At 43.1% G+C, this 23,238-nt stretch overlaps 1 protein-coding gene and 1 long non-coding RNA gene across 2 annotated transcripts in view; one reads left to right on the top strand and one right to left on the bottom strand.

Moving 5' to 3' along the window:
* The window catches only part of TKFC (triokinase and FMN cyclase), a 348,508-nt gene that overhangs the window by 109,748 nt on the left and 215,522 nt on the right, over nucleotides 1–23,238 (top strand). The window lies entirely within an intron of this gene.
* On the bottom strand, nucleotides 698–1,191 carry LOC144824683 (uncharacterized). Its single transcript, XR_013609058.1, has 3 exons — nucleotides 1,067–1,191; nucleotides 885–979; nucleotides 698–798 (listed from the first exon to the last, which is right to left on the bottom strand). It is a non-coding gene; the product is annotated as an uncharacterized LOC144824683 (long non-coding RNA).

Raw genomic sequence — 23,238 nt, 5'->3', positions numbered from 1 at the left:
TGTACCACTTGACTACTCCCTTACCTGTTAGTCCCACTTTTGGGCTGAGTTCCTCACTTTTTCTTCCACTCCACACAACGTGGATAATGTTCACAAACTTTCAAAAAAGAGAGTTTCCCAGAATACCAGAAAGGACTGGGTATCAAACAGTATCAAAAAGAATTCCTTTCTGTGTTACTCACTTTCTATTTGTGACCAGAAGGCCTACACACTAATATCACTTTTTAGTGTTCAATAGTGACACGGATAATTATATCTGCACGAAACTAGGGTTACTTTTGTCTCTCAAATTTTTTATTCTGATTAAAAACATTTGAATTCATTTATTCCATAACATTTTCATAAAAACATATCCTCAAAAAATTATTCTCTAACACATATAGTAATCCCTATAGTGGTTCCAACTCAAATAAAAATTAATCAATACAGAATAATATTCACACATTAAAAAATGATAACATCATAACATCAAATATAAAATGATGGAAGAAAGTCCTTTGTCGACGCGTTTCGGTGCTTTATGCTGTTTTAACACCTTCTTTAGGACAAACGTTTAATTAAAAACAATGGTTCTTCAGTCTAAAAACAAATACATACAATTAGTATCATGTATTTGGAGGAGAGCAAAGTGCATTTTATCCACTAATGTGCATGGTTACCCCCGTGTCACTATATCGTAATAGGGAGACAATCTTACTTTGAATGTATTGTCATTGATCTTATATCTTTAAGATTCCGCACCCTTGAGGATTGATTAACAGTGGATCCTCTATGCAGTTGATAGCAAGCCTCAGTTCTCTAAATAAAGAGGGTACACTAATTAATTGTATGGCCCAAGTTAAAGTTCCAGGCCCCAAAAGTGAGCTATTTTACTTTGCACTTACTTAAAACGGGGAGAATAATGTCTCCTGTGTCTAATTCAATTCTTGCGACTTTAAATCTGCGCCAGATCACTTGTAGTTATTTGCTTGGATTTAACCTAAAAGAGAACATTATATTCATTTGTCTCTGTATCCTATAGTCTTAATACGTCCCTGTTGTTGGCTCAAACGGGTTCCAAACATACCTTTAAAATCATGTATGAGGTCCCTGTATGATACTCGAAGACGGGTTTTCTTCTCGTCTTTAGGGTTTCTTCACTTTGTACCCATGAAAATTGTAGGGATATTCCTTCTTGCAAGGTTACCTGATTTTAGGAAATGGAATCAGTCTATATTTTAACTTTAAACGCTTATTATCCAACAGTGCTCATCATATTTTTGAAATTATGATTAGACTTTGTTAAAGTTTCTATGTTAATGTGTGCTTGGAGGGTTAACATTTATCCCTATGTCTACATAAGTATAGTGGAACCATGCTTACTATGGACGTGCGCTTTAAAGATATCCGCCCATATTTATATATAGCAAGGCCTCTATTTCATATCTTTATAATGTCCCAAGCGATTTTTAGGCGCATGTCATTACTAAGACCGTAAAATCAGCTTGTGGCATTCCCCTGAGCAGCACTCAACATTTATCAAGTGCACGTGTTTAGTAAGAACGCATGGTAAACTTATAGCGTTCAACGTAGAACAACTCCGAGTTAGTCTCGTGCAGCTGCATACCCCTCCATTTGCGTATGCCTGAAATTGTGGCTAAAACAACATTCCACATTTGGTGGGGTGCACGTCTATACTAAGGCTGCTCAATAAACTAATAGCATTAGGCGGAGCAATACTCTTAATCAATTGCGTGCAACTACATGCCCCTCCGTTTGCGTGTGCCCGAAGCTCCCGGACCCCTCCACGTTGCCCATGATGCTCACCTCACCGCCATTTATTGTACTCTTCGACAAAATTGCGGTAACCCCATATATAGATAATATAAAACTACCAAAATGGCGGATAGGACCGGCGAGTTCAGCGCCAATAATGAAATGATTGAAGCTAATTATTTAATTAGGACAAAGTGATATTGCTATATAAACCCCGAGCAGGCGTCCTCTCTCATTCCATTGACGGGAGAGAGGACGTGTCGATCGCTCCGGGTTTACGGCTATGAGGTGAGCATCATGGGCATCGTGGAGGGGTCCGGGAGCTTCGGGCACACGCAAACGCAGGGGCATGTGGTTGCACGCAATTGATTAAGAGTATTGCTCCGCCGAATGCTTTTAGTTTATTGAGCAGCCTTAGTATAGAGGTGCGCCCCGCCAAATGTGGAATGTTGTTTTAGCCACAATTTCGGGCATACGCAAATGGAGGGGTATACAGCTGCACGAGACTAACTCGGAGTTGTTCTACGTTGAACGCTATAAGTTTACCATGCGTTCTTATTAAACACGTGCACTTGATAAATGTTGAGTGCTGCTCAGTGGAATGCCACAAGCTGATTTTACGGTCTTAGTAATGACATGCGCCTAAAAATCGCTTGAGACATTATAAAACTATGAAATAGAGGCCTTGCTATATATAAATATGGGCGGATATCTTTAAAGCGCACGCCCATAGTAAGCATGGTTCCACGATACTTATGTAGACATAGGGATAAATGTTAACCCTCCAAGCACACAATAACATAGAAACTTTAACAAAGTCTAATCATAATTTAAAAAATATGATGAGCACTGTTGGATAATAAGCGTTTAAAGTTAAAATGTAGACTGATTCCATTTCCTAAAATCAGGTAACCTTGCAAGAAGGAATATCCCTACAATTTTCATGGGTACAAAGTGAAGAAACCCTAAAGACGAGAAGAAAACCCGTCTTCGAGTAGCATACAGGGACCTCGTACATGATTTTAAAGGTATATTTGGAACCCGTTTGAGCCAACAACAGGGACGTATTAAGACTATAGGATACAGAGACAAAGAATATAATGTTCTCTTTTAGGTTAAATCCAAGCAAATAACTACAAGTGATCTGGCGCAGATTTAAAGTCGCAAGAATTCAATTAGACACAGGAGACATTATTCTCCCCGTTTTAAGTAAGTGCAAAGTAAAATAGCTCACTTTTGGGGCCTGGAACTTTAACTTGGGCCATACAATTAATTAGTGTACCCTCTTTATTTAGAGAACTGAGGCATGCTATCAACTGCATAGAGGATCCACTGTTAATCAATCCTCAAGGGTGCGGAATCTTAAAGATATAAGATCAATGACAATACATTCAAAGTAAGATTGTCTCCCTATTACGATATAGTGACACGGGGTAACCATGCACATTAGTGGATAAAATGCACTTTGCTCTCATCCAAATACATGATACTAATTGTATGTATTTGTTTTTAGACTGAAGAACCATTGTTTTTAATTAAAAGTTTGTCCTGAAGGTGTTAAAACAGCATAAAGCACCGAAACGCGTCGACAAAGGACTTTCTTCCATCATTTTATATTTGATGTTATGATGTTATCATTTTTTAATGTGTGAATATTATTCTGTATTGATTCATTTTAATTTGAGTTGGAACCACTATAGGGATTACTATATGTATTAGAGAATAATTTTTTGAGGATATGTTTTTATGAAAATGTTATGGAATAAATTAATTCAAATGTTTTTAATCAGAATAAAAAATGTGAGAGACAAAAGCAACCCTACTTTCGTGCAGATATAATTATCCGTGTCACTATTGAACACTAAAAAGTGATATTAGTGTGTAGGCCTTCTGGTCACAAATAGAAAGTGAGTAACACAGAAAGGAATTCTTTTTGATACTGTTTGATACCCAGTCCTTTCTTGTATTCTGGGAAACTCTCTTTTTTGAAAGTTGTTCTACAGCTCCTGTAGCTGGAAAGTTAGGACGTGTGCTTAAAACCATGGAAACTTTACGGACTTTCGGCTTTTCTGAAGACCAATTTAAAAAACTCACAGGGGGTAGCTCCTAAACAATTAATTCAATGACTTTATCTAGAAATGAAGATGAAAGATGGAATAAATTATGGAATCTGAAGAAAAAGATGATTCGTACCGAATTACATTCGGAGTTCATCATCCAATACTGTAAAAAGGGAATTATACCTGTGGGTCTTCAAATCAAGAATGAGCCAGGATTATTTGTAAAAATGAAAAGTTTAAGGAAAACCTACACTCATCGTGAACCGATGCAGTCGCGATTGGATGTTGTTAATAATTGAAACAGCTCAGGACATAATAATAATTGAAAGAGAGGAGATTGAGAGCCTAGAAAAGGAGCTTAATGATAGCACGGCCCTTGATGATGCTAAGAAAAAATGTAATGAGATCCAAGAAGACATTTGTGGTTATCAGGAATATATGTTCAACAAGAAATCGAACAAACTAAGAAAGGATATAGCTAACTGTAGGGTAAAGTCGGTTTACCCCTATATTCAGAAAGACTACTATGATCAACCAGCGGCAACTGAATATGGGGGCAAACAGTTTCATTACAATAAAAACAGATATTTTAAAAAGAATGTAACCTTCTCAGATACCTCATATAACAGCTCAGATTCGGAAGGAGAGAGAAATGGTGACAATAGAAATAGGAAAGATCAAAGAGATGGGGAAGCTGGTAGTAGCAGGGAATACTCAACAGCTTTTTTAGGTCAATCACAGAGGCGCCAACCCAGGGGTTTCAGAACGCGGGGGAGGGGCCGTCTGGGCAACACACAAACTGGACACACGATGAGGAGACCATACATGCGAACCCGCAGTCACAAGGATTGGGAATAGAGAATGGACATTTGAAAGCCCCTATAATTAATCTCTCAGATAAAACCTTGTCCGCCCATGAAGTTAGTGTTCTAGAAAAGGGATTAAGATTTGCCCCCAGCACACAAGGATGTAGATACGCAATAGAAAGAGATGTTAGAGACCTATTTAGGAAGATTAGAATCAAAAAATTCTTTGAGGGAAAAGAGGAGCGAGTAACTAACAATAAGTCTGGCCTCAAACCCCCATCCACTTGGACACCCAATACAGGTATGGTTGGCCAGGAAGTTGACACTTTCGAAAAAGTGGTTACAAGTGGCCAAGAAAAATTACTAGATACCAAAGTTTGGACACAAAATAATCTATCCAAAATGGAAAGAGAAGCACTAAAAATGTGTCCACCTGTGAAGATACAACTATAAAACCGGGAGACAAGGGGGGAAGTATAGTGATATTAAAAACAGAAGATTATGATCAAAGAATGCTAAAACTGCTAGAAAACAAAACACACTATAAACCATCTAGTGCCAAGGACTGGGATAATCTTAAAAAGAAAGTAAGGGATGTAGTCAGCTACGCTAAAGAAGACAACATTATTAGTGAGGAGGAATACCGGTTTTTAATCAATGACCACCCAAGATACCAGCCTTATATGGGCTCCCCAAGGTGCATAAGAGCATGGAGGATCCACCCATGCGACCTAAAGTATCAGGAATGGAATCATTAACTGAACCACTAAGCAAATACGTGGATCACTTTATCCAACCTTTGGTAGCCCTTTTACCGCCGTATATAAAGGATACGACACACATGATCTCTAAAGCGGAAGGGATTGAGTTCAATAAAAACACACAATGGCTTGTGTGTTTAGATATTGAATCTCTTTACACAAATATTCCGCAGCAAGATACAGTGAGGGTGATGGAGGATATTCTGAAAAATGAAGAGGGCGATTTACCATCCCAGAATACCTTCATCATCGAATGTATTGAGATCATTCTGAGGAATAACATTTTCCTATTCAAGAATGATTATTAATGCCAAACTAAAGGTACCAGCATGGGAGCCACATGTGCTCCCAGTCTGGCATGCCTATATGTCGGAAAATTTGAACAGCTTCATATTTACAATGAGATGAGTCCCTTTTTTGAAAATATCAAACACTGGTCTAGGTTTATAGATGATAGTTTCTTTATTTGGGACGGAATTGAAGAGGACCTCGACAGCTTTTTAGAGTGGTTAAACTGTGGAGATCCTAATCTTAGATTGACTTCAACCAAAAGCCAACAAGCTGTGGATTTTCTAGATATAAAGATCATGGAAAAGGAAGGGGTTTTAAATGTTGAATTGTACGTCAAGCCCTCAGACAGGAATACCCTCCTTCACCATACTAGCTACCACCCGAAATGCCAAAAAGATGGCATACCCTTTAGCCAATTTTTGCGGATTAGACGCAATTGTAGCGATAGGCAAACTTTTGAGATACATGCTGAAACGCTTAAGATAAATTTGTCCCAAAGAGGCTACCCTAAGCGGCTAATAAAAGAAGCATACAAACGTGCTAAATACTATAATCGGGACAGCCTCTTTGAAAATAATGAAAAATCTAAACAACAGAAAAATGAAATTGTGATGGTTTCCGATTTCATTGGTTTCAGTAACAAAGTTAAGAATCTCATTAATAAAAATTGGTCCATATTGAACAAGACCGGTGTAGCTCCTATGCCCAAACCGATCTATGCCTATAGAAGGAATAGAAATATTAGGAACCATTTAGTACAGACATTCAGAGAACCTAAATCTTCCGGTCTAAGAAATATAATCAATAACACTCCGATTAGAGGCAATTTGCCATGTGGAACCTGTTCACATTGTAAAAACATCGTGAGAACAGATAAGTTGGAGGTAAATGGTATCTCCCACTGGATGAACGACCATGTCAACTGTCGAACGTCCAATGTGGTGTATCTCTTGATCTGTCCCTGCAACAAATGTTATGTAGGTGAGACCGGGCGAGAAATGCGGCAGCGTCTCACTGAACACCGGTCCGCACTAAAAAATCTTAAAAAGAATGCACCACTAGTGGAGCATTGGATTGCCGAAAAACATGGTATAGATGATATCAAATGGTTTATTCTCGAGAAAATCAAAATATCAGTACGAGGCGGCGATATAAATAAAAAACGCAAACAAAGAGAACAGTTTTTCATGTCCAAGTTTAAAACCTACTACTCAGGATTGAACTGCAGAGAAGAATGGGATAGACTTATCAGGTAGAACTCTACTTCCCTAATGACACTTATATGAAGAAAACCATCTGGATATGGGCTATACTGCAAAAATATGTGTGTATAATATGTAGTTGATAAGTCAAGAGATTCTGATTATGCCTTTGTTATAGTTGTTCTTAGTATAGCATATGGTGAATGAACATGAAGGTGTATAAATGTGGCTTGGTCATAAACAAATTAAAAGATGGTACAGAAATGAATTTTTCAATAACATCGTTATAACAAGCATTTGCAATGCAATAGGTCTCGCATTAGGAAAGTTTGAGCTATTGGTCTTGTAAATGACAATTCTTTTATTTATGTGTTGGTTTTGAAAATAGCTAAATTAATAGCTTTGTCATTTACAATGCCAATAGTTATAACTTTCGCAAATGTGACACCTATAACCTGGTGTTGCGCTGAGTGATGCTGTGGTGGTGCTGAGTGGTGCTGTGGTGGTGCTGAGTGATGCTGTGGTGGTGCTGAATGATGCTGGGGTGGCGCTGAGTGATGCTGTGGTGGTGCAGCAGGACCAAAAATTATCACTATCTGCCAAGATACTGGAGATGCAGCCATAAAATAGGGACTCTAAATTTTCGTTTCCTTTTATATGTATCCTAAATATGGACAACAAAAGAAGCGATTTGGAGGTATTTATTACAAACTGGTGAAATGGTTAATTCAAATGGTATCACATCAAGTAATGCAATTAAAGAGTACAAGCTATGCTTCTAGACAGTTTAAACGGTTAGTAAATTGTGAAGTGCAGCCATCTCTGGTTAATTTTGTAATATTTTACCAGGTATTTAAAAAACGGCGTGGAGAGTTGAGAAATTTTTGGGCTCCTTTACGCAACCTATCATCAAGGGATTTCACCCCAGAATCAAGCTTCACTGGCAGAAACTGAGGATACAGAAATGCTGACTGCTCAATGGAATCTTAGAAACTTATTTTTACTGGCCCTAATAGACAAGCACTTGCTTTGAGGGCAGACAGAGACTCGCTCAGGATACACCTGTCACATTTCCTACAGAATATGCAAGGCTTTATTTTAGGCGTGTCTTTAAATTAGGAGGAACGCAGAAAGGTATGTGCAAAAGTGGAAGGTACCTGAAAAATTAAATGCATCTGAGGCACAGATATTTTGCGTTACTCAACATCACCAAAATAAAAAAAATAAAAAACTCTTAGGCGACAGCAAGGGTAAATGAAAAAACGTTGGTAAAACGAAAAGAAGCATGCCAACTAAACTCATCTAGTCGCAGCACTTATTTACAGAACACATAATACCGGAGACTTGCATGTCTCTACCTGCAACAGTCTGTGGAGGAGTGATCAGAATTGTAGAGACAAAGGGATTTACTTGCAATCATAGAATTCGAAAGAGGCCGGGGTATACAGTCAAAATCAGGTAAAACTTGAGATAAGTTAGATAGCGGGCAACTGGAATATTCAAAGTGTTTTAGGTGGGCAGCCTTAATGTACCGTGGTCTCCTCACTTTAAAACTCTATCGAGTGTGTCGGATAGACTTGACATAAAAACATCAGCCTTGGCGAGAACTTTAACTTAGCACCAACTGCTTACTTTTGAAACTCTATTGAGCGCATTGTTAGAGACATGCTGTGTCTGACATGGCGGAGGCAGAAACATCGGCTTTGGAGAGAGCTTAAACTTAACACCGGCCATTCACATTATGCTTTATTGAAAGCATCCCTAAAGATATATCATATCTGATATGGCAAGACGTAGACACATGGCTTTGGTGGGAGCTTTAACTTAAACCTGTAAAAAGGATAGGACACGCCGATATAAATACTTATACCGTGTCCTACATCTGCAGTAGCAAAACAAGGGTTTAAATGCATTAGTGCGGTGGGAGGGTAAACGTAAAGTGCGCTAACGAGGTGAAGATTATTCATGAAGTGTGAGGAGGGCTGGGGGCGGGTGCGTCTGTAAGGGGCTGTGTGTGAAAATTCCCGTTCCCGAGGTTAACAAGTCTTCTTTTTTTCCTTTCCCCATTTTACTTTTGCCCAGGCCTTCATGTTGTCTAGATCACCTTGTTTTTTTCTCCCCCAAACCCTCGATTGGTACAGCTGCTGCTTTATTTTACTTTTTAATTACCCACCCTTCGCCCACTTCAACGTTGCTTTTTTTTATATCTACGTCATCACCGTTATTAAGACTGTGACAGAGCTCTGTACCTTTAATGACCGTTCTAAAATGGCTATCAGATATGCATGCTGTGTAAACCCCCCCAAAAACAAACTGTTTGGCAGCCTTGTCTCCTTAGGGACTGTGATGCGCGTTAGAACCTTATGTTAGAAAGACATGCTTTTTCCTATGACACAAATGTTTGTCTGCTATGCGTTCAGGATTTCCACAAGTCCACACAGATCAAGGCATAAAAGTGCATTCCAAGTGCATTTGCAACTGTAGAGGAATACTATAAAGTATTAGATAATTTAATGAACGGTAAATCAACATCTAAACCATTAGGAACAAGCAAACTCACCGCCGCAGCCCGGCTTCAACAGGAAGCCAGGCAACCTTTGTTGGGACGAGAGCGGGGCCAGACAAATACAGGAAGCAGACGGGAGTCTACCCCGCTCTCCTGTGCCCGCCGGAAGATTTGCGTCTCAGCTAGCGGGGCTCCCGTGGAGAGCCCCGCGGCACACGCCTGTTGCCCAGAATGACCCGCTGGCTGCCGGGGGGGGGATGTGTGCGCGCTGCCATGCCATGCTGTCTGAGTCAGAAGCGCACGCGCCCAACGTTATCAATCCTTAGTTGTAAGGGGGCCGGGGGGTGGGGGGGTCTTGGTGCGCTTGTGTGTGTTCTGTGTGTGTGCGCGTGCGTGTGTGTATGCGATGGAGGGGGTGGGTTCTCTGTATGTATGGGTGCGTGCGTGGGCGCTCATGTGTGTGTGTCTCTGTGTATGCGCATGCGTGTGTGGTGTTGGAGCTTCCGAGGCAGGAGATGGGCACGGCGCCGTGCGCGCCCACGAGGTGAAATCTGTGCTCGTGCCCATCTCGTGTCCACATTCCCAGAAACGGGTTACAATAGTCGTCGAGCAGACAGCAATCAATGCTTCACATTGATTGTACGTCTAGGCTCGACCTAAAAACTGTGTATAATGCTTGATAATGCCAACATTCAACAAGTGTATAGACAGTGAAGGGAGGGAGTGCTCCGTACATAGATATACCAACTGATGCACGATTTGGTCAACAGACTGATGTGTGAACCCCAACATCGGTAGATACACTTTTGGTGAATATATGCAATTATTGGGTCAATGTCAACTGCTTTGGATTTGATATAGACTGACGATACATCATTGGTTGGGGGTGAACCTTTAAATATTTTGTTACCTTCTATAACAACCACGATAATATGTATGGAGCTTTTCCTCTCACCATTGGAGAACTTTTACATGTATTAATATATGCATCTGTATATATCTTCATATACATACATAATTGCTGTCCACTGTGTACATTTGGGGAAGACCTAGATATGAAATGACTATAGTTGCACTATATGTATATCCTTGGGACATACATTGACTCTGTATAAATTCCTACAAGTATCGAGTCCGAAAAAAACATTAGCATAATATGTAAATAGGGCGATTGAACAACCACAATGTTGTGTGTTTAATCTGATTTTGGAATGTTATAAATTGAGTTGGTCACTTTTTAACAACAAGGGACCCCAATTCAGTCAGGCAGGGACCTCGGGGAACACTTTTATGGAAACAACAGTGGTCCCATGCATATGTAATAAAACACAACCAATAAATATAGACGAAATCGCTTCTATATTTTCAGAAGGACATGTCCAGCCGGACAGAGGTCTTTCAGGTTTACTTAATAAACAAGATTTGTCAGAAAATAGAAGTTAGGAATACCTTCCACAATGCCCCTATGTGGCACACAAGCCTGTGCCCAACACTCAAGGGGTGATTACAGTTGGAGAAAACAGGAAAGGTTCAAGGCAAAACAAACGTTTTTCTGTTTACATACAAATTACACAGAAAATATCAAGCTGCACCATTACATAAAATCAATCAATCAGATTTGTATCGGGTGCATGAGCAAGTCGACGGCGTTTCGGTTCCATTAAGGAATCATAGGAACCATCATCAGGACAATTAAATACTTTGCCTTGACGTGTAGGTGAAAAAGGAAAAGTGAAAAAAGTGCTTAAAAATTAGAAGAGCAAATTGCTCATTCCAAAAAAAACCCAATTTCAGGGGTGTATCAGCACTTTTAAAACAGGGCGCTACTAGCACCATGGGTCTCGGGAGGAGGATTGGAGCGCGCTTGGCACATCGCCCTCAGCGCTCACAACCCGCTTGTCAACCTGCAAGATTCCTCTAAACCGGACCCCGACCGTGATACACCCCTGAAATTGGTTTTTTTTTGGAATGAGCAATTTGCTCTTCTAATTTTTAAGCACTTTTTTCACTTTTCCTTTTTCACCTACACGTCCCCAGGTCAGGGTGGACTATTAGAGTGTCCATACCGCCGGGGTATAGTCCTGAAGAATGCCATGGTGAATATATACCACAAGTAAGGCAGAAACATGTTGACTGATTAATTTTAAAACTCGTGGTATTTAGCTGAATTTAATCAAAATCCTAAAAACCTTGGCCCTTAAATTCAGACACATATACCACTTACACGTGTCTTAGGGATCACTCATTAAAAGTTTTTTTGATACCCTGTTAGTCACTTTTAATTTTACAATTTCCACAACACGTCCTCCCCACACGACCAGCTCCGCAGTCTTTCTGGCGTCGCAGCACACCGAAGAGACACTCGGTCTCTTCGGTGGGGCCCGATGATGAAGCATGACACTGACCAGGTCGGTGTGTGAGGGCTTTCCTACTCAAATAGAGTGACTGTGATCAAAATTACCCTCTTATCTCTTTGCTCCATATCTGGTAGCTTTGTGCTTGACCGGACCTCTCTTCTTTTGTTGTTTGATACTTAACTGGGGTGTAAGAGAGTGTCTCTGATTCTCCCTACCTCTCTCCTTGTTGATATATAAAGTGTAAGAATGACCAAAAATTCAAATCGGTCTGGTTGTAGACCAGAATCTAGCGCTAAAATCTTCATGAAGAAGGCTCCGCCTCGCAGTAGCGGAATAGCAGGAGGGACAATGACGGAATCCAGAGCTATCTTTGTACACAAGGAGACAAAATAACTGGATGACAACAAGGGACTAGTCGGTATCTTAGTGTTCATTGAGCTCTACTGCTATAAACTTTAAAAACTTTGAACAGTTAATGATCAGAGTTTAAGATCCAAATTATTACAGCTTAGATGCCTCTCTGAACTTTGAAACTGTTTGTTCCTCAAGCTATCAACTGTCTGTGCTGTTTCAAGGGCATATTGGGATTTCTTTCTTCTTCTCTTCTTACTCTACTGATTCGCTCTCTTTGTAGGACATGTGGTAATTCTCTCTTGGGCTGGATGAAGCAAGCATAATTTTATGCGGTGGATCATCTTACCCGCCAGATGGTGATCCAAGCTAGCGTACTATCGAGGCTCGAGTACGCGAGCTCATTGTTTTTGGGCACCAACCAGGCGGAAGTTTTGCGACTTCAACGGGTGCAGAATGCGGCAGCTAGGGCCCTGGTGGGCCTACCGCGCTTCTGCTCAGCCCGTAGCACAATTTTCAACTTGCACTGGCTGCCAGTAACCAGACGTATAGAGTTCAAGGCCCTCTGCTTTGCATTTAAAATTCTTAAATTTGACACCCCCATCATACTTCAGCACCTTCTGTCCTTGAACATTCCTTTGCGCAGCCTTCGTTCTGCCGGCCAAAACTTGGCACTTGTCCCCCGTCTCAAAAAATGTCGACTGGGTGGCCCGTTGTTTACGGTCTTGGCCACTAAACTATGGAACGCACTCCCAGCCCACATTCGCTCCCTGGAGGACCTTTTTGCCTTTAGGAAAGCTGTTAAAACTCACCTCTTTCCTCTGCCTTATTAACCTTTTCCTACCTATTCTGTGTCATTAGTTGTGTTATCTGTTCTAGATATAGCGCCAGGACGCCCCTTGGCTGGGGCAGCTGTGCGCTCAAAAATCCGAATAACATAACATAACATATGTGGCCCAGGTGCATCAAGGGCTTTAATAATTAACTGGACAGAATGGGAATGCAAGTTAGTCCAACCTATGTAGAGGGCCTCCCCCCCGCAAAGTTTTTATCGGCATAATAGAATTGAGTCCATTCTTAGGCAAATATTATTCTCTACCCACATTTTAACACATTTTGGCTGTATTATTTTAGTAGCAGTTTTTACTCACTGTTTACCATAGTATCATTGTTATTTGTCATGTCTGTTTCGAAATAGGAAACTGTTTTTATAGATGATGGATTGTAACGGTTTTAATTAACTGTACAATAAAGTATTACCCTATGACTCTCTATACAAATGCTATAATACATTGCAGCCTAAAGTTAGGTGCCTGAAGTTTCTCTCTTGTGTATGTCAGCCAGGCACCCACATCATCAGACTAATTAGGAGGGGTAGTTGTTGGGTTATGAAGAACAAGGGCTGCCTTTCTTAAGCCAATTTTACAATTCATAAAACAGGGAGGTGACTTAATGTGCTTCAGAGATTGGGGAAATGAGTGAATAACAAAAGAAATCCACTTTAATAAGCCATTGATGGTGCTACATTAATACCACTGAAGATAGCTGCCTTGTGGTGGCACCACTGATTGCTACGGAAGGGCAGGTTGGAACAAATGGTCACAAAAAGTCTTGTTGCCATGATAAAGTAAAGCCGTGATGCAAAATGCCAATTTAGCTTAGGGGCCTGGAAATCTTTGTCCTGGAGCTGTAGTGTAATGTAATGTAAGGTGGATTTGTAGGGCGCTGCTTGTTACCCGTGAGGGTATCTAGGCGTTGTACCAAGTAATTAATTAAGTAACGCTGAGTTTACAGGGTATATTGATTATTTATCAGCATTCATTTTTGTTCCTGGTTTCAGAATAAGTCGTCTTGATATCATAGTGGGTAAAAACAAATAGGAACAGGCAATTAATGTAAGGTAGAGCAGAAACAAAGCTGTCCCTTCCGGGGAAGTCCACCCTATGTTAAAACGCTGAAGTGTTCCTTTGCTAATGGTTTGTTTCTTGAGTTGTGAATGAAAACCTTTGATAGATGTGAGTTTAATAACATTACACATATCTAGAAACCATTTTAGGGCTGTGGGATTCACGTCCCAGGGTTCCATGGCACAGGACCAATAAGTGGTCACAGGTGGCGTCTATCGATCACATGGGTATGCAGAACTGTGGACTGATTTTATGCAGTGTAGTATGTATTCCTTTCAACCTGTAACTTAAAATGGATTCTGTGTCCTGCAGGACAAAACCGGAATATGTTAGAAGTTGCAAAGTCAACAGCCAGTCTCCCCTCTTTTGCCAAATGTAGGTACAAATAGTCGACTGCAAAATCCATAGGGCAGGAGTCAAAATATAGTTAGGTATTTGTCAATAATGAAGGATTGTTTTGGCTATACTTTGGTCGAGAGTGTCTCTCTTTTTTTATCTGGTTGAGGAAAAAAAGAAGTGTTGCAAGATTATTTGCTGCCAAAAACCCTTTCAGTATGGTAACAGCTGGCTCGCTAATGAGTTCCCATTGCACTTGGCTGGTCATCCAGAGAGATGTTGAGTTTTAGAGCATGAGTGCTATTGACGTGTACTTTGCGTTCTTCTGAGAATTTGGAAACCTCACCTGGAAGATGGTTGATTATATTTATCTGGACTGAAAATGGGTCAGAGTCGAATATCTATGGTCAGTTGTTGGAACTGAAATGTCCCCTGCATGATGTTTCCAACTTGCACTTCTGCTGAGGACTTTTTACCTAAATGGAATACATGACCGAGAGCAGAACTTTGTGATTTGGCAGAATGCACCATTTGTGTCTTCCTTAGCAAGTAGGACTACTGTCCCCTTGCTGGTTCACATAAGCTGGGCCGAATGGGGCAGCAGGTGAGTGCCCTGATGGCCTTGTCTCTCTAAATGTCTGCATAATCTTGTATTCCTAGTATACCGCTTACCATTGCTGGATCCGCCGTGACTAGATAGTGAATGTATGTGGCTTATGTGTGTGGTAGTATGTATCTGGACTGGGTGCCCTGTGTGGCATCAGTTGAACCCATCTTGGATTGGCATTGAAAGCATATTGTACGAGACGAAGGCTAGAGTACTCCTGACAGACTGATACTGTATATTGCTAGCATTCCTCAAGCTTTTGTGTAGTATTCGACTCTGAAATGTGGGGTGCCAGTTTTGATATGTCCTGGCTTTTGTACCTTCATGAAGCAAGCCAATCCAATTACATGGAGGCTGTGAGGAGTAGGGAGACCTCAGACGTCCCTGAAAAGCTTGGTTAGCCTTTTCACAGGGCCTACTCCGATTGATACCCAAGAGGTGCTTGTCCCAAAATGCTGATGGGTGCCAGGTGTAAAGGCTTCTACCGTATTTATGTTAATATTGTGGGCTGCTCACATTAGAGACTTCCAGTATCACCCTCTACTGCAACCTATCACCTGGAGACAAGGAGTGTGTCTCCTTTGGAAGAAGGATATGCAAAGTAAAGGAACCGCCACGAACCAGTTCAAGAACAGCACAAGTAGAATAGAAAAACCATGTCTGAGAAAGAAATATCAGTGATGTTGGTGTTTCAGAAAGTCTCACTGACCAAACTTGGCAACTCCCCACAGAATGCCGAGGAAATGGTCTAAGATCACGGGCTAGTATCCTTGAAAGATAGCTTTCAAGAGGTGACAGGAAATCACCTGAAGAAGTCTGCAACAATGTAAGTCATGTGGATCTGCTAGGAGGAGGATTCTGCTTGGCATACTGAGAAATGGATGATACTGATATCCCTGTAGGAATGAGTCTGCCTTCAGAAGATTCCCAACTGCAGATTTCTGAAGAAGAGCTGCCAAGATTAAGTGGACAGAGCAAATAATCTTGGTGATATCGCACCCAGTGTAACAAGGGTACTGCCCAGAGTATATGCCTGTTGAATATGGGAGAAGTTTGGAGTGCTGCTTGGAAATGCTTTCTTTAAAAGAAAAAATATTCTCTAGTTGATGTGGGTGGGTGTTATTTGAAGGGGGTAATGCCAAACCTGTTTTGGGCTTGTTAGGGTTCAGGACTTGCAACATTTTAATATTCAGGAGTTGAGATAGAGGTGAAGAGAGGAGAGATTTTCTGCTTGAAAGTTTGAGTTTAGGAGTTTATTGCGGCTAATCCTGAGATTTTTGAGGGCAGCTAATTTTTCTAAAGTGTCAGTGTATTTGTTTATTAAGGATCAAAATGCTTGCTCTCATTCCAGTGACACATTGGCTGGAGTAAAATCAAATGAAAGGGCAAATCATATAGATACCGCTGGGATTCAGGTTTGTCAACGTTTCACCAATAAGTTTAAAGGTAAAGTAACTTTTGAAGAGAAATGTTTGGCAGTGGGCATGGTAAATTATTTTCAAGGGAGGGTGCAGAAGGGTGTCTATTGGCTCAAGAGTCCATCCTTCCCTTTCTGTAACTTCATGAAAATTATGATTTGGGTGATAAGGCTTTATTAAACCCTGGGTGCTCCCGGTTCTCCACTGATGTCCAGATCTTGGTGTTTACAGTAGTAAAGAAAAATGCTTTAAACTGTTATTATTCAGAATAGGGGGTGGTGATGAACAGAGTGCCTGAATTAGCAGACCACTCTTACCCAGTCCAAAGATCAGGGCTTGATCCATCACCGTTTTTTAGCTCACTGCACCATCCCAGCTCAGAACTTGGCTATATGCAAATTAGTCTGTTCCTGTCCCAGTGCATGATGGGAACAGGGCAAACCAAACTACCAAGCCAATTCTTATACTGGGAAGGAAACAAGCTTCCGGGGACCGGTTTCTGCCATTTCAGGCGTCGTCGGCCCGGCTTGCTTGAATCCTGATGGTGCAATGAGCAAGGGACTCACATCTGAGTATACCCTTCCACGCTTATGGTGGACAAAATGATTCAGAATAGGGGGTGGTGATGAACAGAGTGCCTGAATTAAGCAGACCACTCTTACCCAGTCCAAAGATCAGGGCTTGATCCATCACCGTTTTTTAGCTCACTGCACCATCCCAGCTCAGAACTTGGCTATATGCAAATTAGTCTGTTCCTGTCCCAGTGCATGATGGGAACAGGGCAAACCAAACTACCAAGCCAATTCTTATACTGGGAAGGAAACAAGCTTCCGGGGACCGGTTTCTGCCATTTCAGGCGTCGTCGGCCCGGCTTTCTTGAATCCTAATGGTGCAATGAGCAAGGGACTCACATCTGAGTATAGCCTTCCACGCTTATGGTGGACAAAATGATTCAGAATAGGGGGTGGTGATGAACAGAGTGCCTGAATTAAGCAGACCACTGTTACCCAGTCCAAAGATCAGGGCTTGATCCATCACCGTTTATTAGCTCACTGCACCATCCCAGCTCAGAACTTGGCTATATGCAAATTAGTCTGTTCCTGTCCCAGTGCATGATGGGAACAGGGCAAACCAAACTACCAAGCCAATTCTTACACTGGGAAGGAAACAAGCTTCCGGGGACCGGTTTCTGCCATTTCAGGCGTCGTCGGCCCGGCTTGCTTGAATCCTGATGGTGCAATGAGCAAGGGACTCACATCTGAGTATACCCTTCCACGCTTATGGTGGACAAAATGATTCAGAATAGGGGGTGGTGATGAACAGAGTGCCTGAATTAAGCAGACCACTCTTACCCAGTCCAAAGATCAGGGCTTGATCCATCACCGTTTTTTAGCTCACTGCACCATCCCAGCTCAGAACTTGGCTATATGCAAATTAGTCTGTTCCTGTCCCAGTGCATGATGGGAACAGGGCAAACCAAACTACCAAGCCAATTCTTATACTGGGAAGGAAACAAGCTTCCGGGGACCGGTTTCTGCCATTTCAGGCGTCATCGGCCCGGCTTGCTTGAATCCTGATGGTGCAATGAGCAAGGGACTCACATCTGAGTATACCCTTCCACGCTTATGGTGGACAAAATGATTCAGAATAGGGGGTGGTGATGAACAGAGTGCCTGAATTAAGCAGACCACTCTTACCCAGTCCAAAGATCAGGGCTTGATCCATCACCGTTTTTTAGCTCACTGCACCATCCCAGCTCAGAACTTGGCTATATGCAAATTAGTCTGTTCCTGTCCCAGTGCATGATGGGAACAGGGCAAACCAAACTACCAAGCCAATTCTTATACTGGGAAGGAAACAAGCTTCCGGGGACCGGTTTCTGCCATTTCAGGCGTCGTCGGCCCGGCTTGCTTGAATCCTGATGGTGCAATGAGCAAGGGACTCACATCTGAGTATACCCTTCCACGCTTATGGTAGACAAAATGATTAAGAATAGGGGGTGGTGATGAACAGAGTGCCTGAATTAAGCAGACCACTCTTACCCAGTCCAAAGATCAGGGCTTGATCCATCACCGTTTTTTAGCTCACTGCACCATCCCAGCTCAGAACTTGGCTATATGCAAATTAGTCTGTTCCTGTCCCAGTGCATGATGGGAACAGGGCAAACCAAACTACCAAGCCAATTCTTATACTGGGAAGGAAACAAGCTTCCGGGGACCGGTTTCTGCCATTTCAGGCGTCGTCGGCCCGGCTTGCTTGAATCCTGATGGTGCAATGAGCAAGGGACTCACATCTGAGTATACCCTTCCACGCTTATGGTGGACAAAATGATTCAGAATAGGGGGTGGTGATGAACAGAGTGCCTGAATTAAGCAGACCACTCTTACCCAGTCCAAAGATCAGGGCTTGATCCATCACCGTTTTTTAGCTCACTGCACCATCCCAGCTCAGAACTTGGCTATATGCAAATTAGTCTGTTCCTGTCCCAGTGCATGATGGGAACAGGGCAAACCAAACTACCAAGCCAATTCTTATACTGGGAAGGAAACAAGCTTCCGGGGACCGGTTTCTGCCATTTCAGGCGTCGTCGGCCCGGCTTGCTTGAATCCTGATGGTGCAATGAGCAAGGGACTCACATCTGAGTATGCCCTTCCACGCTTATGGTGGACAAAATGATTCAGAATAGGGGGTGGTGATGAACAGAGTGCCTGAATTAAGCAGACCACTCTTACCCAGTCCAAAGATCAGGGCTTGATCCATCACCGTTTTTTAGCTCACTGCACCATCCCAGCTCAGAACTTGGCTATATGCAAATTAGTCTGTTCCTGTCCCAGTGCATGATGGGAACAGGGCAAACCAAACTACCAAGCCAATTCTTATACTGGGAAGGAAACAAGCTTCCGGGGACCGGTTTCTGCCATTTCAGGCGTCGTCGGCCCGGCTTGCTTGAATCCTGATGGTGCAATGAGCAAGGGACTCACATCTGAGAATACCCTTCCACGCTTATGGTGGACAAAATGATTCAGAATAGGGGGTGGTGATGAACAGAGTGCCTGAATTAAGCAGACCACTCTTACCCAGTCCAAAGATCAGGGCTTGATCCATCACCGTTTTTTAGCTCACTGCACCATCCCAGCTCAGAACATGGCTATATGCAAATTAGTCTGTTCCTGTCCCAGTGCATGATGGGAACAGGGCAAACCAAACTACCAAGCCAATTCTTATACTGGGAAGGAAACAAGCTTCCGGGGACCGGTTTCTGCCATTTCAGGCATCGTCGGCCCGGCTTGCTTGAATCCTGATGGTGCAATGAGCAATGGACTCACATCTGAGTATACCCTTCCACGCTTATGGTGGACAAAATGATTCAGAATAGGGGGTGGTGATGAACAGAGTGCCTGAATTAAGCAGACCACTCTTACCCAGTCCAAAGATCAGGGCTTGATCCATCACCGTTTTTTAGCTCACTGCACCATCCCAGCTCAGAACTTGGCTATATGCAAATTAGTCTGTTCCTGTCCCAGTGCATGATGGGAACAGGGCAAACCAAACTACCAAGCCAATTCTTATACTGGGAAGGAAACAAGCTTCCGGGGACCGGTTTCTGCCATTTCAGGCGTCGTCGGCCCGGCTTGCTTGAATCCTGATGGTGCAATGAGCAAGGGACTCACATCTGAGTATACCCTTCCACGCTTATGGTGGACAAAATGATTCAGAATAGGGGGTGGTGATGAACAGAGTGCCTGAATTAAGCAGACCACTCTTACCCAGTCCAAAGATCAGGGCTTGATCCATCACCGTTTTTTAGCTCACTGCACCATCCCAGCTCAGAACTTGGCTATATGCAAATTAGTCTGTTCCTGTCCCAGTGCATGATGGGAACAGGGCAAACCAAACTACCAAGCCAATTCTTATACTGGGAAGGAAACAAGCTTCCGGGGACCGGTTTCTGCCATTTCAGGCGTCGTCGGCCCGGCTTGCTTGAATCCTGATGGTGCAATGAGCAAGGGATTCACATCTGAGTATACCCTTCCACGCTTATGGTGGACAAAATGATTCAGAATAGGGGGTGGTGATGAACAGAGTGCCTGAATTAAGCAGACCACTCTTACCCAGTCCAAAGATCAGGGCTTGATCCATCACCGTTTTTTAGCTCACTGCACCATCCCAGCTCAGAACTTGGCTATATGCAAATTAGTCTGTTCCTGTCCCAGTGCATGATGGGAACAGGGCAAACCAAACTACCGAGCCAATTCTTATACTGGGAAGGAAACAAGCTTCCGGGGACCGGTTTCTGCCATTTCAGGCGTCGTCGGCCCGGCTTGCTTGAATCCTGATGGTGCAATGAGCAAGGGACTCACATCTGAGTATACCCTTCCATGCTTATGGTGGACAAAATGATTCAGAATAGGGGGTGGTGATGAACAGAGTGCCTGAATTAAGCAGACCACTCTTACCCAGTCCAACGATCAGGGCTTGATCCATCACCGTTTTTTAGCTCACTGCACCATCCCAGCTCAGAACTTGGCTATATGCAAATTAGTCTGTTCCTGTCCCAGTGCATGATTGGAACAGGGCAAACCAAACTACCAAGCCAATTCTTATACTGGGAAGGAAACAAGCTTCCGGGGACCGGTTTCTGCCATTTCAGGCGTCGTCGGCCCGGCTTGCTTGAATCCTGATGGTGCAATGAGCAAGGGACTCACATCTGAGTATACCCTTCCACGCTTATGGTGGACAAAATGATTCAGAATAGGGGGTGGTGATGGACAGAGTGCCTGAATTAAGCAGACCACTCTTACCCAGTCCAAAGATCAGGGCTTGATCCATCACCGTTTTTTAGCTCACTGCACCATCCCAGCTCAGAACTTGGCTATATGCAAATTAGTCTGTTCCTGTCCCAGTGCATGATGGGAACAGGGCAAACCAAACTACCAAGCCAATTCTTATACTGGGAAGGAAACAAGCTTCCGGGGACCGGTTTCTGCCATTTCAGGCGTCGTCGGCCGGGCTTGCTTGAATCCTGATGGTGCAATGAGCAAGGGACTCACATCTGAGTATACCCTTCCACGCTTATGGTGGATAAAATGATTCAGAATAGGGGGTGGTGATGAACAGAGTGCCTGAATTAAGCAGACCACTCTTACCCAGTCCAAAGATCAGGGCTTGATCCATCACCGTTTTTTAGCTCACTGCACCATCCCAGCTCAGAACTTGGCTATATGCAAATTAGTCTGTTCCTGTCCCAGTGCATGATGGGAACAGGGCAAACCAAACTACCAAGCCAATTCTTATACTGGGAAGGAAACAAGCTTCCGGGGACCGGTTTCTGCCATTTCAGGCGTCGTCGGCCCGGCTTGCTTGAATCCTGATGTTGCAATGAGCAAGGGACTCACATCTGAGTATACACTTCCACGCTTATGGTGGACAAAATGATTCAGAATAGGGGGTGGTGATGAACAGAGTGCCTGAATTAAGCAGACCACTCTTACCCAGTCCAAAGATCAGGGCTTGATCCATCACCGTTTTTTAGCTCACTGCACCATCCCAGCTCAGAACTTGGCTATATGCAAATTAGTCTGTTCCTGTCCCAGTGCATGATGGGAACAGGGCAAACCAAACTACCAAGCCAATTCTTATACTGGGAAGGAAACAAGCTTCCGGGGACCGGTTTCTGCCATTTCAGGCGTCGTCGGCCCGGCTTGCTTGAATCCTGATGGTGCAATGAGCAAGGGACTCACATCTGAGTATACCCTTCCACGCTTATGGTGGACAAAATGATTCAGAATAGGGGGTGGTGATGAACAGGGTGCCTGAATTAAGCAGACCACTCTTACCCAGTCCAAAGATCAGGGCTTGATCCATCACCGTTTTTTAGGTCACTGCACCATCCCAGCTCAGAACTTGGCTATATGCAAATTAGTCTGTTCCTGTCCCAGTGCATGATGGGAACAGGGCAAACCAAACTACCAAGCCAATTCTTATACTGGGAAGGAAACAAGCTTCCGGGGACCGGTTTCTGCCATTTCAGGCGTCGTCGGCCCGGCTTGCTTGAATCCTGATGGTGCAATGAGCAAGGGACTCACATCTGAGTATACCCTTCCACGCTTATGGTGGACAAAATGATTCAGAATAGGGGGTGGTGATGAACAGAGTGCCTGAATTAAGCAGACCACTCTTACCCAGTCCAAAGATCAGGGCTTGATCCATCACCGTTTTTTAGCTCACTGCACCATCCCAGCTCAGAACTTGGCTATATGCAAATTAGTCTGTTCCTGTCCCAGTGCATGATGGGAACAGGGCAAACCAAACTACCAAGCCAATTCTTATACTGGGAAGGAAACAAGCTGCCGGGGACCGGTTTCTGCCATTTCAGGCGTCGTCGGCCCGGCTTGCTTGAATCCTGATGGTGCAATGAGCAAGGGACTCACATCTGAGTATACCCTTCCACGCTTATGGTGGACAAAATGATTCAGAATAGGGGGTGGTGATGAACAGAGTGCCTGAATTAAGCAGACCACTCTTACCCAGTCCAAAGATCAGGGCTTGATCCATCACCGTTTTTTAGCTCACTGCACCATCCCAGCTCAGAACTTGGCTATATGCAAATTAGTCTGTTCCTGTCCCAGTGCATGATGGGAACAGGGCAAACCAAACTACCAAGCCAATTCTTATACTGGGAAGGAAACAAGCTTCCAGGGACCGGTTTCTGCCATTTCAGGCGTCGTCGTTCATCACCACCCCCTTTTCTGAATCGTTTTTGGCCACTAAAGGTGTGGCAGGGTATACTCAGACATGAGTCCCTTGCTCACTGCTCCATCAGGATTCAAGCAAGCCGGGCCGACGAGGCTGAAATGCCAGAAACCGGTCCCCGGTAGCTT

The sequence above is a fragment of the Lissotriton helveticus genome, chromosome 3_1 (genome assembly GCF_964261635.1).
Source record: "Lissotriton helveticus chromosome 3_1, aLisHel1.1, whole genome shotgun sequence".
In the NCBI taxonomy this organism is placed as follows: domain Eukaryota; kingdom Metazoa; phylum Chordata; class Amphibia; order Caudata; family Salamandridae; genus Lissotriton; species Lissotriton helveticus.
Note: the sequence above shows the minus strand (reverse complement) of the source record. Positions and strands in the feature narration are given on the sequence as shown.